The 13,544-nt window shown below is 53.2% G+C and overlaps 1 protein-coding gene across 6 annotated transcripts in view; it reads left to right on the top strand.

The window, feature by feature from the left end:
* Positions 1 to 13,544, top strand: part of PPFIA4 (PTPRF interacting protein alpha 4) — a 60,114-nt gene that overhangs the window by 13,003 nt on the left and 33,567 nt on the right. The gene's annotated exons all lie outside the window — the stretch shown is intronic.

The raw sequence follows: 13,544 nt of genomic DNA, 5'->3' as shown, positions 1-13,544 counted from the left end.
TGTGCTGCATCACCTGTAAGGATGCAGTGCATTGCTGGATATGAGCCCAGCCCTGGAGTTATCCTGGGGTGTCAGCTCTGAGCAGGTCCAAATAGATGGAGGTGCCTCTGCTGAGCTGAAACATGATGACCGGCAGGTGTGGTTGTGGTGTTGGAGGGGAGAAAGGGTCCCTGGACAGCACTTCATGCTGTGCCATGACCATGGCAGATCTACAGGGTACCGTGAATGCTTTGTCTGAGGCTAGTCGAGCCTGAAGTCAACAAATTCCTTCAGAGGGCCAAGCCCTTTGCAAAGCACAATGCATAAAAATCCCACCTCCCATTTTCAGGATGCTGGGTCCAGGGTAAATTCAATCTTTTCAAACTCCTGCACTGGGTAGATTTCTGCATCAGGGAGGTGTGGCTGCTCCAACTGCGTAGAGTGAAGGTTCTAATGTGGGTGGTAGCAAGGTGAAACCCAGCAGCAAACATTGCTTCAGACGAGCTGGCCTTGAATCACTGTATTTCGGCAGGGAAGGGCTTGCAGCTGTCCAAAACAGGCCCCTTCCAAAACTAGTTAAGATAAATTTGTGCGTTTACCTAGTGGAGACAAGGTCAGGGAGCTCTGTCTATCAGGTGTGCACGTCCTGAGCATCGCTTGGTGAATGCACCTGTATTGGCACAGGAGGTAAAGGTCATCCCAGGTGAGCTGGTGGCTGTAGGCAGCATCTGAGCTTGGGAAGGTGGGAGGAGGGCATGGCACGGGAGGCCGGGCAGGGAGCCACTTCTGCTCGGGTGAGCATCCCACCAACCCCGACACATGGTTTTTTTTTTTTCCCCTACGTTGCCCTGGAGGGACTGCAGCATTGCAGCAGCACAGCGCCGGCACTGCGACGGTGACGTGGTGGATCTCGGGGATGGGCGGCTTCGGGCTGAACCATCCCTAAGCCAGTGCTGGTGGAGCTGGGTTCTGCTTGGTACATCTGCAGGAACAGGGCACTGTGGGATGCCCAGGGTCCAAAATTGCATCATAAAGAAGCCAGAAATTTAAAGCTGTCTGCAAAAATGGTCACTAAACCTTCTAGAAAATGTTGGCTCAGCTGCTGTGCTTGAGTTGTGTGTGGAGAGGGACTGCCAACCCTGTGTGCGTCCTGTTGGCTTATGAGCTTTAATGTGCTGCTTGCTTTTAAATAGAGGGCACACGACATTGTCATCTCAGGCAGCAGATGTGTTGCCAATGCATTGGGTCATCTTCTTCCCTTCATCCCCCTCTCCAGGGATTTTAAGGTTTCCTGGCCACCATGTTTTTGGGCACCCATGGGAGCACTGCTCAAACGAAGGGACCAGGATGGAAACCACCATGCCTGCATCTCTTCCAGCCAGTCATGCACGAATGTGATTACCTACATTTAATTTCTTTAAAAGCCTGCTGAGCTGCAAATGTGGTTCCCCTCTCCTGGTGATGTTTCACATGGATCGGCGAAATCCTGCTTTCACCTCCTCCTGGGGTGGTTCGGGGGATCATCACTGGCACAAGTGCTTGGCCACTTGCTGCAACTCAGTGTGTGCAGGAGCTCCTCAAAGTTCGGGGGGGGGATTGCAAAGTGCTGTGTTGAGGGGCTTTGTGTGTGATGGGGGTGGGTGCTTCTTGGACGCCCTTTGGCGGTGATGGACAGAAACATGGGCCAGGCTCAATGATGGCATGGTTGGGGCCACCACCTTTGCAGCCTTCTTGGGTGAACTGGGCATGGCTGTGGGACCTTGCAGGAAGCACAGTGGGGACAAAGGCACAGGCTCCTGGGGCTCTCGGTGCCAGGCATGGGGCTTTGCTCAGGGTACACTGGGTGCAGCCGGCAAGGATGCAGAGCTCACTGCATTAGCTTAGCTCCATGGAACTGACATTTTAAGAGGGAACGAGTTGGAAATTGAGCTGAACTAATGCCCAGCGCTGCTTTTCGTGACAATAAATGCTCAGATGAGATCTCTGCTGACACAGAGGAGAGCTGCCACCCCACTGCAAACCGCATCACTCCCCACGCTTTCTGGAGCAATTTTGTGTTAGTTCCCTCAATTTGAAGCTTATCATCTTTTTTTCAAATCCCTCGAACCAAGGGAACAGTGCTAGGGCACTGTATTTCCTCTGGCTGGTCTCACTGCTCATCCAGCGTGGTGCTGAGCATCCCTAGACCAAGTGCTGATGCAGAGGAACAAGGATGAAGGCCGTACTGGGCATACACTGCTGGGACTGTGGCAAGCAGGATGGGTGCCAGGACCACCGAGTGGGCATGGTGATAGCATGGGCTGGAGCACGCTCACTTATCCCTGGATGCCCCTTAGTGCCAGCACATCCACTGGCCTTTTCAGGGACATCTTGAGGGGATGGTTGCCCTGTGGCACCCCTGTCCCTCCCACGGATACACCCAGGCTCCCAGCTGGGATGGGAACCCCATCCCTGCTGGCTCAGCCGCTGGCGCACTGGGACCGCACTGGGTAAGGAGCTGGCTGGTGTCCGTGGCTGCTCTGCCCTCCAGGCCACCCGGTCCTGCTCCACCTGTCTGGGCTGCAGGAGGTGGCCTTTCTGCCCCATAGGCCATGGAGGTCATTAGCTGGGGTACAGGGTGCTTGTTAATGAAGAGAGAGGGGAAGGAGGGGGCTGGTAGAGCTGGGTGAAGCCATTGAGGGCTCTGCTCAAAGCTCCCTGCTGGGTCTAACACAGCTCATGACATTCACAAAAAGCTTGATTTATTCTTCCTGATCTTCTCCAGTACCTGGGATCTCTGGAGGGAACTGGACTTCTACATCCCTTATATCTTCCTTGTGGCCTATATCTAGGATGAATAAGCTCCAGATGGAGCTTTTTCCATATCAGGGTATTTTTGAGGTGCTCTCTATTGGCCATTTTTCTGATGGCTAATAAGGGTTGAGCAAATTCCACCATTTTCCTAAAGGGGAATGACTTGGATTTTCCTTCTCAACTCAGCTCTCAAAGCATAGCATCTTCAGGACCTCTGCCTTACTGGCGCAGTGAGCTGGAAACATAGTCCTCTGCTTCACAGTATTTGGAGACGTGCAGGGGCAGAGTCGCCACCAAAAACTCCTTCTTGCAAGAAACAAGGCTTAAAATGCAAGACAAATGCAGAAGCCTTCCTGCAGCGGTGTCCAGCCAAGGCCAGCACTTGGTGCTTTCCTGCTACTATGTCTGGAGGCTGTGTGCCGGACGAGCTTCATCTGTGGGCTGATTTTGCATAATGAAGAGTTTGGGTTGAAGATGTGGACTTGCTCGATGCAGGTTAGACAGAAGCAGACAGAGCTCTAGTGTCTGCACCTTGCCCCTGGCTGCCTTTTAAATGTCACTGTCCTCAGATGTCCCTGCACGGCTGCTTCTGCCATGCCATGCCATGTCCTGTCACTTGCCATGAACTGCAGGGACGAGACACCGGGAGCTGACACCTGGCTGCCTGGACCCTCGAGGGCACGAGCACTGTGGGAGCAGCAGCAGGGTTATTGCAGCCTGGGTTGGGGGTGGACGGGGGCCGTGCTGCAGTTTGTCTCCATGTCTGCCTGCTCCTTCCTGGGACCAGAGACCTGCCTTCTGTGCTCCTCTGCCAGCTTCATCCACCCCTTCCAAACCACATCACGGGCAGCCAAGATGCCAAAGGACCATGACTTGGCCAGGGAAGGTTGTGGTTATCCCCAGCATGAGGATGCTTGGGAAGAAAAGCAGGTTTCTCCCAGGCAGGGATTTAACCCCACGATCCTGCCTTGCCCTACACAGAGCTGAGCAACCGCAGTGCTGAGATGCCATCCACCCACCCATGTGTCCCAGTAGGGGTGGAGATGCACGGGGTATGTCTGGGGTTTTTTTCCCTGTGAACGTTGCAGAGCTGTCCTGGTACTGGATCTGGCCCAATCATCCTCGGAGCCTGACTGCACAGAGCTGAGAATCACACTGGTATTCCACTCCCCACCAAGGCATGTCTGCAGCTGGGTGAAAACTGTTTAGTAATTAGCTGCACCATCAGCAAAGGGATTAAATAACTTGCTAATGTTACTTAGCACAAGGAAGGGAAAGCAGAATGGATGAATACGAGGGGACCCCCCCCCCCCCATCTCTTGAGTTACCAAAAGCATCCGAGTTGCCTCTGGTTGGGGTCATCCAATGCCCAAGCCAAGATGTCACTGCTCTTCTTGAATAGGAGGGACTAAAACCTGCCATGTTTTGGGAGGATGGAGGAAAGTGATGTCCTGATGCATCTGGGGAGCCCCTGGATTATATGCAGGTGGGATGGGGAGCACAAGGAGGGCTTGGGGCGCAGGTCTTACTGCCATTATCTCTGCTTGTGTGCTAAAGTGGTTAATGGTGAATTGACGAGCTCTGGAGGCCTCCCCATGATGTGGGTCATGCTCCAGGACCATTGCTTTTCCCTTTCAGGTTGTGTTGGCTGTGAAACCTCCCTGAGTGTGAGGCAGGGACGTGTTCCTGAATCTGCCACAGTCCAAACTGGAGCCAGCAGCGCTAGGCATTTCCCTGGTCTGTCCTCTATGGCTCTGAATACCCTCTAATACTTCCCAAATTTCATACTGAAAACCCAGTCTGCCTCTTCTCTGGCTTTCCAAATTACCTCCCTGAGCTCTTCCTCAACACCACTCAAAATTTGTGGTCTGATGAATGATAGTGACAAAATGCTTAAGACCTGCCCAAGCGGGGCATGGAGCGGGGTGCTGCTCTGGACCCTGGGGAGCTCACTGAGCCACTTTCCCTTTCCACCGTTCATGGAGTTGGCAGCCAAATTTTATAATGGGAAATGGGCAGATGTGCAGCAAATGTGTGGGAGCAATTATTATTGCTGAGGCTTGTTGCACGAAGGGCCATGCTCAGGGTGTGGATGATGCACCTGGGTGTGGAGGAGATGCCTGTGAGCTGAGTGATGCGGTGGAAACCCTGGATCTTGGGCAGACGAGGCATGCAAGCTGCTTAGGGCGAGAGGCTGCTGCGTTAGGATGCATATGGTGTTTGTCATGGGGTTTCTTTACAAGCAGCAGCCTCCCATGTCCCCTGGGCTGGGCACAGAAGCCCTAGCTGCCTGCTGTAGCATGGGTACTGGGGCCTGGGTGGGTGAAGAGGAACCTCTGCATCTTTTCATGGGGCTTGGGTGCACCCGCGGCACAGATTTCAGCAACCCCCCTTCATGCTGGTGACTCTTCCCCCATCACTGAATAAATTAGCACCAGCAAGTGCTTGCAGTGTGTGACTAAAGCAGGGCAGGGGCTGGTTTGGCAGCGAGGAGGAGGGCCCCCCGCTCTGGGGCGTCAGGCTCCCAGATGAAATAACTCCTCATCAAAAGTGTCGTGGGGGTGGGAAGGATGTACCCGTGGCAAAACCTCAAGTGAAATCATGGAAAATCACCAGCCATCCCTCCAAGTCTCAGTGATGATTGAAGTTATGCCCTGCTAGTGGGGAAACTGAGGCACAAAGCCTCACCTTCCCAAAGGTGAGGGCCCTTTTGCCGTGACACCGCCTCTGTGAAAAGTGCCTGATTTTCTCCCCTTGGTTGTAGAGTGCTTCCCTGTGCGCCCTTCCCTCTCAAAGGAGTCCACATCCACCTTGGGCTAGAAACCAGCCTGATTGCTGGGATCCCAGTGCTCACCTTCACTTGCAGATTCATCTAGGGGCTGATCCACCTTGACGTGCTGCTTCTAGAAGAGCCATGGCGATTGCATTTCCCTCTGCTGCTTGTTTAAACTAACCTTGAATGAAGCGGAAGTCAAAGGCTTTGTCCTAACTGAGCAAAGGACGTAGGGCTTGGTTGCAAAGTTGTAGAAAAAAAGAATGAAACAGCCACGTGCACACACAGGGATGGTGAGTGGATGAGCTATTGAAAAAGGAAATTATTGTAACCAGCATTGTGGCTTTTTTGCTTCGGGTCGGTTGCTGTTAATACCCCTCCTTGTCTCTGTGGACGGGTCTGAGTGCAGACCACATCCCGGAAGAGGGATGTGAGCTCGGTATCATGCATCAAGCACATCCTTCTCCTTCCTTTCAGGGAGTCTGGCTCACAGCACAAAGTGGTTTCCCAACCACTCACCCATTGAAGGAATTGGTATTTCTCTGGCATTGCCTGCAGTCCCATCGTTTCAGTGATGCTACTGGATTTTTGTGGAAATCCGCTACAAAGCGTTATCAGTGCAGGTGACTGGAGTGGGATTGTGGTGACAGGATTTGGGGGATTTGGTTTCTAATTCTTTGGGGTAACCCCTTCTGCCTGCTGGGGCAGGTCTGCAGCAGGGTGAAATCCAGCTCATGAGCTTGTTATGGTGACCATATTCCTTTGCTTCACCAGCACGCTTGCTGGGCCCCACGTGAGCTCCTGGCCACACTGGAATGGATCCTCACAAGTTTAGCAGCAGCTTCAGACCTGTCATCCTCTCTCCCCTCAGTTGTGTTTTTGGCTGTTGCAAACCCGGGGATGAAGTTTGAAGGTGAGCCTGGGCTTGCTGAGTCTCTTGGCCAGGCTTTGGGATCCCACTTGTCAGAGGGATCATCCACTTTGGAGGCCCTCCAAGGCTCATTCCCGTCTGTCATCTCACCCCAAAGTGCAAAGGCAGGAGGTTTGCATGCTGGTGTGTCTTTACCCCACAGTCCCTTCCCGTGCCAGATCCCTCCTTGCAATAAACTGAGGTTACGCCTTTCTCTGGGGTCCGTTGAGGACACATAGCCCATTTTGGAAACAGGGAAACTGAGTCAGGAACCATAACACGACCAATACAACACTCTCCAAGGGGTGACACAGTCCTGTAAATTGCCGTACATGACCAAGTTTAGGTGCCATCCCCTGTTAGGGGTGTTCACCGTCCTCCGCACTGTGCACCCCATATCCACACCAGAGGACCCAGCAGAGATTTCAGCTCATCATCTGACAAGCTTTTTGTTGCGGATCAATTGTGTTTCTGCACAATGGCGAGGAGCAGGTGGCTTTCTGAAAATACCCACTGGAAGTTGTGTGTAATGCCTCCCCTCCCACTGGGAACTATAAATATCGGTTGAATACTAACACTTACTTCTCCCTGCAAAGAAACAGCCAGATCTGGACATTTTTCCTCCTGGTTTCTCCTCTGGCTTAGTGGCCTGCAGCGAGCAAAGGCTGAGAATGGGAACTGCTTTTTGGGTTTGGAGCAAGCCTTTGGGGCAGAAGTGTGCCCATTAAGGTAAGATATTGGGAATAGCTGTCTTTTATTGCTTGTAGTGTCCTCTGTCCCCATGTTTTAGGGGCATCTGCTGCTTCCCTGCCACCTCTGAGACAGGTCCAAAACCTGGAGACACTGCCCACATGTCCTGTCTTGCCAGGGTTGCATCTCCAGCAAGGGACAAGTTGGGCATTGTCCCCTGGGGAGCGAAGGACATGTTGCTGCAAGTGTGGGGACCCCAGGTGACTTCCGGGGCCTGGATGGGAGAAGAGGCACCGCTACATCTTTTCTCAGGTTTCGATCACATCCATAGTGCAGATCTCCACAGCGGTGACTCTCCCTCTGTGAACTCATCTCACCCTTTAGTATGTGAATCTAATCCTTTGCAGCTAAAAACTGGCACCTTATTTCTAGCCAGAATGCCTCATTTCCCTTATTATCCCTGGGTGTCCTGGCCATGGGCTGTCCCTGGCATCAGCCGGGTACCATCTGCGCGGTACCCTGCCGTTGGCGGGGCTGCATTAAGGAATGTGGAGGCACCATCACCGTATGGGCCCCATGGTAAATTGGATCTTCCTTGTCCTTCTCAGGGACTGGAGGTCCCCAGAGGCCACAGTGCATCCTGGGAGTAAATGTAAGGACTCAGGGGAGATGCTGGGATGAGGCTGTATCTGCTGATTGGTTTTCTTATTGAAAGACAGCTTTTCCCCGTGGATCACCCAGGATGGAGAAGCCAGGGTGCTTGAGCTTGCAGAAAGGGCTGCTCCGGTCCAGGCTTGTAAAACTGTAAGAAACCTGTGGAGTATATAGGTAGGGATCTATGCCTAAGCACAGAGATAGAGGGAGGAAAGGAAGGATGGAGAGGGGCCCTGCCGAGGAGCTCCTGGCACATGTGGAGCTCAGCTGACCATCTCCAATGCAGACAAGCCCCATCTGGACACCGTGGCACAAGCAGCAGCTCTCCTGCAGTCTCAGGGCAGAAATGCCTTGGGAAGTTGAATCTCAGCCTGTGGCCCACGTGAGGATGTGGCAAAGGCATCTCCAAGACTTGCCACGGGTGAAGATTACCATTTCTAGTCTCTGCGCTTAAAATGGCAATTTCCACTGTTGAGCCAGGGCACTTCAGCATCCTCTTTGTCTTGTGCGCAGGAATAATGTCCATTTTCTCAGCCTCTAATTACCACATCTCCCACCAAGGATAAAATGGAAAGCGGGCTCCGTGGCTTGGTGGAGATGTTGAGGATGTTCCTGCTCTGCCATCCACAAGCCATTCCATGGCTCGGTGGGTCAGGACTGACCTTCCCCAGGGCAGACCAGGAGGATCGGTGGCTCAACATGTCCTGGCTGCTCCAAAGTGGTGTCTGATGTCAGCGAGGGTGGGAAGCACTTACGGTCGTACATGGCTCCATCTGCGGGAACAGTGATTGGGATGAGCTTGCTGGAAATGTGAAGATATGACACTTTTAGAGCCTGTCCATGTAATCACGTTTAATGCAGCATCACAAGGAAAAGGTGAAAAAAGAAGTCCTGCAAGGAAAAACCAATAGCAAAAGGGCATCACCCTCCTTCTTCCTCCTGGGTCTGGCTGGGAGGGGGTGAGCACGGGATGCTGGAATCCCATCTTTGGCCAGTTTGGCAGAGGGGAAGCTGTCCTCATGCCAGTATGCTGGAAGCAATGGGTACTGGTGTGGGCTCTGCCGCCCTGACTGCGCTGCTCTTTTGAGGCCAGGTTGGGCGGCTGATGAGGATTTTCTAGGAGCGGAAAAGATCAAACTGACGTTTTTATGGGATGATCAATCTCTGCGAGCTTGTTGCCTCCGAGGTGCGCGTTAAACCCTCTTTGCCAGCTGCCTGCTGGGGTGATGATCTTGCTGACAGAGCCACAGAGGTTTTTTTCTTTCTCTTGTCAGGTCTGAGATGAGAGTGAAGCTGTTCAGAGAAAAAAAGCAAGCCTGTCTCTGCCTTGGTGCACAGGCAGTTTTGTGTGTGGATAAATGCTGGGTGTGCTTCTTGCCCTGGTGGAAAAAGGAAAGCCAGGGTGCTCCCTGGGACCGAGCATCCTGCAGGCAGCTTGGCTCGCTACAGAGTTGTGCCGAGCAAATAATCAGCTCAAGGGCAAAAAAACCCCCTCTGCTCTCCATCAGCTGCTCCACGTCTGGGCATCATCATTGCAAACCGGCATCTCCAAGCAGGCAGCGCGTGACTGTGCTGTTTTGCATCCCAAACAGTGGGGAAAGCATCTTTTTTTTGGGGGGGGGGGGGGGGGGCAGGGATAGTAAAGCAAGCACGTTTTCACTGGCAACAAACCTGCTTCCAGCAAGTCTATGCCTGGCAGCCCCGCGGGACTAAAAATACCCAGCAAAGGGCTAGAGCTGCGCAGTGTCTGTTTTCTCAGCTCACCAGCTGTCTCCTTGCATCCTCACTCCTCTACCCAATGATTATCCCATCAGTTAAGGCCCTCTAAACCCAGGCAGCAGCATTTACATAGTTTTACCAGATACAGTTGAAAGGTTGAGATTCACAGGCAGCGTTTTGCTGCTAATTGTGAGCAAGCTCAGACCCCTCCGACATCCAGTGCCGAAGGGCTGCTTTCAGACTGCCCTTGCTGCTGCTAAAGTCACCGGCAAAGTGTGTGATGTGTTTGGGCTGTTGTCCACACTGACATCCCCAAGGTTCTTAAAAGTGACTGGTTGGATATGCAGGTCTGCCTAAGAAATGCTGAGCTTTGCTATGCAGGGACGGCATCTTGTGTATGCAACTGCCAGCTGGGCTCCTGGGGGAAGAGGTGCATGGGAATGGGTGATTTTCTGTTGCTTTTGGAGAACGGAGAAAATCCCAAGGTTTGAGGTGGTACAGAAATGAGGGGATGCTCGTGTTGAGGGGAGCTGACCCTAGGCAGGACCTTCCTGCACACATGTTCCTGCACATCCCTGGACACATGCACATTCCTACTTGTGTGCATGTCCCTGCATGCGTGGATGTTGCTGCATATGTGCATGTCCCTGCATGTGCACACACCCCTGCATGCTCACTCGTGCCTCTTGCTTGCCAAACACACTTCCCGCTCCAAAAGGCTTGAAGACAGCAGGTATCAAACCCAGCCTGGTCCTGGTTTCCTCACTTGGCATCACAAATAAAACCTTTGCAACTGCCCTGACTCCAGATGATGGTCCTTCCCATTAGCTGGGCAACTCCTGGTGCTTTGGTTTTGCTGTTGCTCTGGTTTTGCAGTGAAAGCTGCTGTGGTTGAATCCAGAAATAAACACTCCCAAGTCCATGGGGTAGGAGAGTTGCCCAGTGGTTGTTGGCGGGACAGCTCTGCGACAGGGGTGCTAGAAGCAGCTCAGGGTCTGTCTGTAGCAGTTATGGATATGGACGGTGCCTCCGCAGTGCAGGGAGTTTCCCACTCTTGGGATCTACCATGGTTTCAGCCAGGAGATGGGCACAAGTGGCTGAATTGTTTCCAGAGCCATGCTCAGAGGTGGCAGAGCATCAGTCTGGATTTACGCGCCGGGGACCCACTGGCAGAGGGATGCTCGCAGTGCAGCAGTGTCACGGGGAGGGTGGAGAGCCCTGAAAGCCCTGGGCTGGCTGCCCACCACCTGCCTGGGGGCTTCAGGCCAGGACAAAGGGGGCTTTGGCTGCTCTTTGTGGTGGTAGGAAGTCTCATCCCTGCTTGTAGTGCTTCTCCAGCTGCAGAGGATTGTAGCAGCTCTCCTTGCCTTATGCCACAGTGTGTATCCTCCATAGCACCCACGCCTGGTGGCCCGGGATGCAAGGGGAGAATGTGACCATCCTCCAGTGAGGACATGGGGCGTCGAGGAGCTTTGAGTCACTAAGCTTTGCCTTGTCCTGGGCGGACAGTATTACGCTGTATCACATCTTTGCTGGGCATGCTCAGGAGGACAGAGCACAGATGCTTTTGGGGACCAGTGAGATGGGATGAGTCCATCCTGGACCAGCATTGGTGCCATGCAAGGTCCCTGTGATACTGTTATCACCCTCCCCAGGCTGAGGTGTTGGGCTGTGCTTATCAACCCCGGTCTCCCTTCACAAGCACAGCAGATATAAGAGGATATAACTATGTACAGGAGCAGGTTGCAGTGAAGCAAGGTAGCACATGGGCTTACACAAACCCTCCAACCACCTGTGCATGAGCTCAGCCATGGGGGAACCAAAAAGAAAATTAGCCCTTGGGTGATGCATGGGGTAAATCTGTGCCTTCTCCTGGACTGTGTGGGTCCAGCCCCTTGGATTACGTCCACGGTATGTGAGGAGCTGCCACAGCCCAGCTGGGACTGGCGTCTGCAGATTCTCTTCATGGTAAGCAAGTCTCTCCTTTGCAGCTGGGATAAATTTCCATCCCATCATCCCTCCCGTCAGATTTATGTCTTGGCCATTCCCTGCAGCATTTCCCCTCCCTGAGTGCCTGCAGGGCTCTTGCCTCCTTGATTGATATGTCTTAATTCACCTGCTAATTCATTCAATCCCTTGCCAGCAGCTGGGGTGGGGACATGGCCAGGTCGCTAATTTTGCCATTCATGTCATGCTCGGGGCAGGGGGCGGGGGGGGCTCTCTGGCTTTCTGCTCAACCCACAAGCAGAGGTACAGCAGTGAAATGGTGCATGAAAGTCACCTCATTTGGGTTTTGCATCCAAATTAGCAGGGCTTAGCCCTGGGGTAAGGCTGATTTCTGCTTTTCTTGGCCCAAAGTCTCCCTAGAGCCTGGGACATCTGCCTTCCAGGAAGGCTGACAGCATGGCCATGCTTGTGTGTGGGTACCACTGGGACTGCTACTTAGGGGAAGGAGGACTGGAAAACATTTTACCTGCTTAATTATGGGGATGAGGCTCATGTCCAGCTCAACCCAAGGACAGCAGGGGGCTGAAATGGTCCCTCGGTCAATGCCGTTTTCTCCATGAGCCTCCTTTTTGCAGGGATTCTGTGGGGATGGGATGTCCTCACAGCACGGTTATCCCGGTCATCCATGTCCCAACAGCCAGGAAGGAGCCTGAACAAGTCTCAAAGGTTCAGGACAGCATTGCATGCCTGTAACAGGTTTTATCCCACTTGAGGAATGTGACTTAAATCTGCAAAGGGGGAGGAGGTTGGACAGCCACCTGTGGGACAACCGTGTCCCATGTCCCCAGTGTGCAGGAGCCAGCTTTCAGTATAACGTGCTGGATGCACATTGTGGGGCTGGTACTTTTGCCAGAGCTTCTCTATTTTTAGAGGGTTTTTTGTGTCAAACTTCCCATCAGCTGATGAGCCAATGTCATCCCAAGAACAGAGCTACGGTTCCCCTGGCCCTGGCAGCGTGCGTCTGTGCGTCTGGGTGTGCACAAAAGCATCTCCTTACGCACGCTGCCTTTGAACGGGGGAGAAGTGCCCTGCTGTGCCGCCAAGCTGTTTGAGACATGAGCTTTTATTCTGGTCCAAAGGGCCAGAACGGGCTGATCTGGCCCATGACTGCATGCAGGTCCTTTTTGTCTGTATGCGTATGTTGGTTTGAAAAGAGTGATATAAGGATATTCACACCTATCCTTGAGCATTATATCTGTTGTAAAGATTGAAAAACTTAAGGGGGACTACCCCATAACCAGCATTAGACCAGTGGCCCTTGCCCTGTGCTTGCCATGTCATGTTGTGTTGCTCAGCTTAAGCCCTGCCCATGGTTTGTCCCCTTGCAGACAAAGCCTGGCAAAGACAGTGATAAGGGGTGGACAGGTCCCCAGGGTGGCTGGGGTGACAGCAGCACACCGACCCTTGCTGCTGGGGACCCTTGTCCAGCTGTAGTGGGCTGAAGCTCACCCAAAGGGCTGTGTCAGTAGAAGTCCCCATTTGGCACCTTGTCTGTGATGGTTTTAGGCTGCAGAAGTGAAGGCGAGGCTGCAGGTACCAGCATCACCCCCAGAACCGAGTTCCCAGTTTCAGCCATACTTTAATCCAGCCTGAATACAGGCTGCTGCCCAAATTGGTGGCTCTGCCTCTCCCCTCCAGCCTCTCAACCCTGGCACTGGCTGGGGAGCAGTGCTTGTGCTCGAGCAGTAATTCGGGGATGCTGCTGCCTCCATCCCCTGGGTAGAGGTTTGAGCAACAAAGTATGCGCTGAAGTTCAGTTATCACTGAACGACTGGTCCCACTGCATCTGTCCCTGTTGGTGCCACAGGGAGAGAGGGACTTCAACATTAATCTGGTCATTCAACTCATTTATTGCTGTGACTTCATGCCGGGTTTGGGCCAAACTCAGGTTTGAGCCTGATTTTCTGCAAACGGAGTTTCTGCAGCTGGAGGACACTTGGGCCATGGGATCCCTTGGCAGCCAGACACTCCGCGGAGGGGATGGGATCCTGGCCCGGGATGTGTGAATACCAAAGGCAA

This window comes from Aquila chrysaetos, chromosome 24, assembly GCF_900496995.4.
Source record: "Aquila chrysaetos chrysaetos chromosome 24, bAquChr1.4, whole genome shotgun sequence".
Classification (NCBI taxonomy): Eukaryota; Metazoa; Chordata; class Aves; order Accipitriformes; family Accipitridae; genus Aquila; species Aquila chrysaetos.
This window is presented reverse-complemented; position numbering and strand designations above follow the sequence as displayed.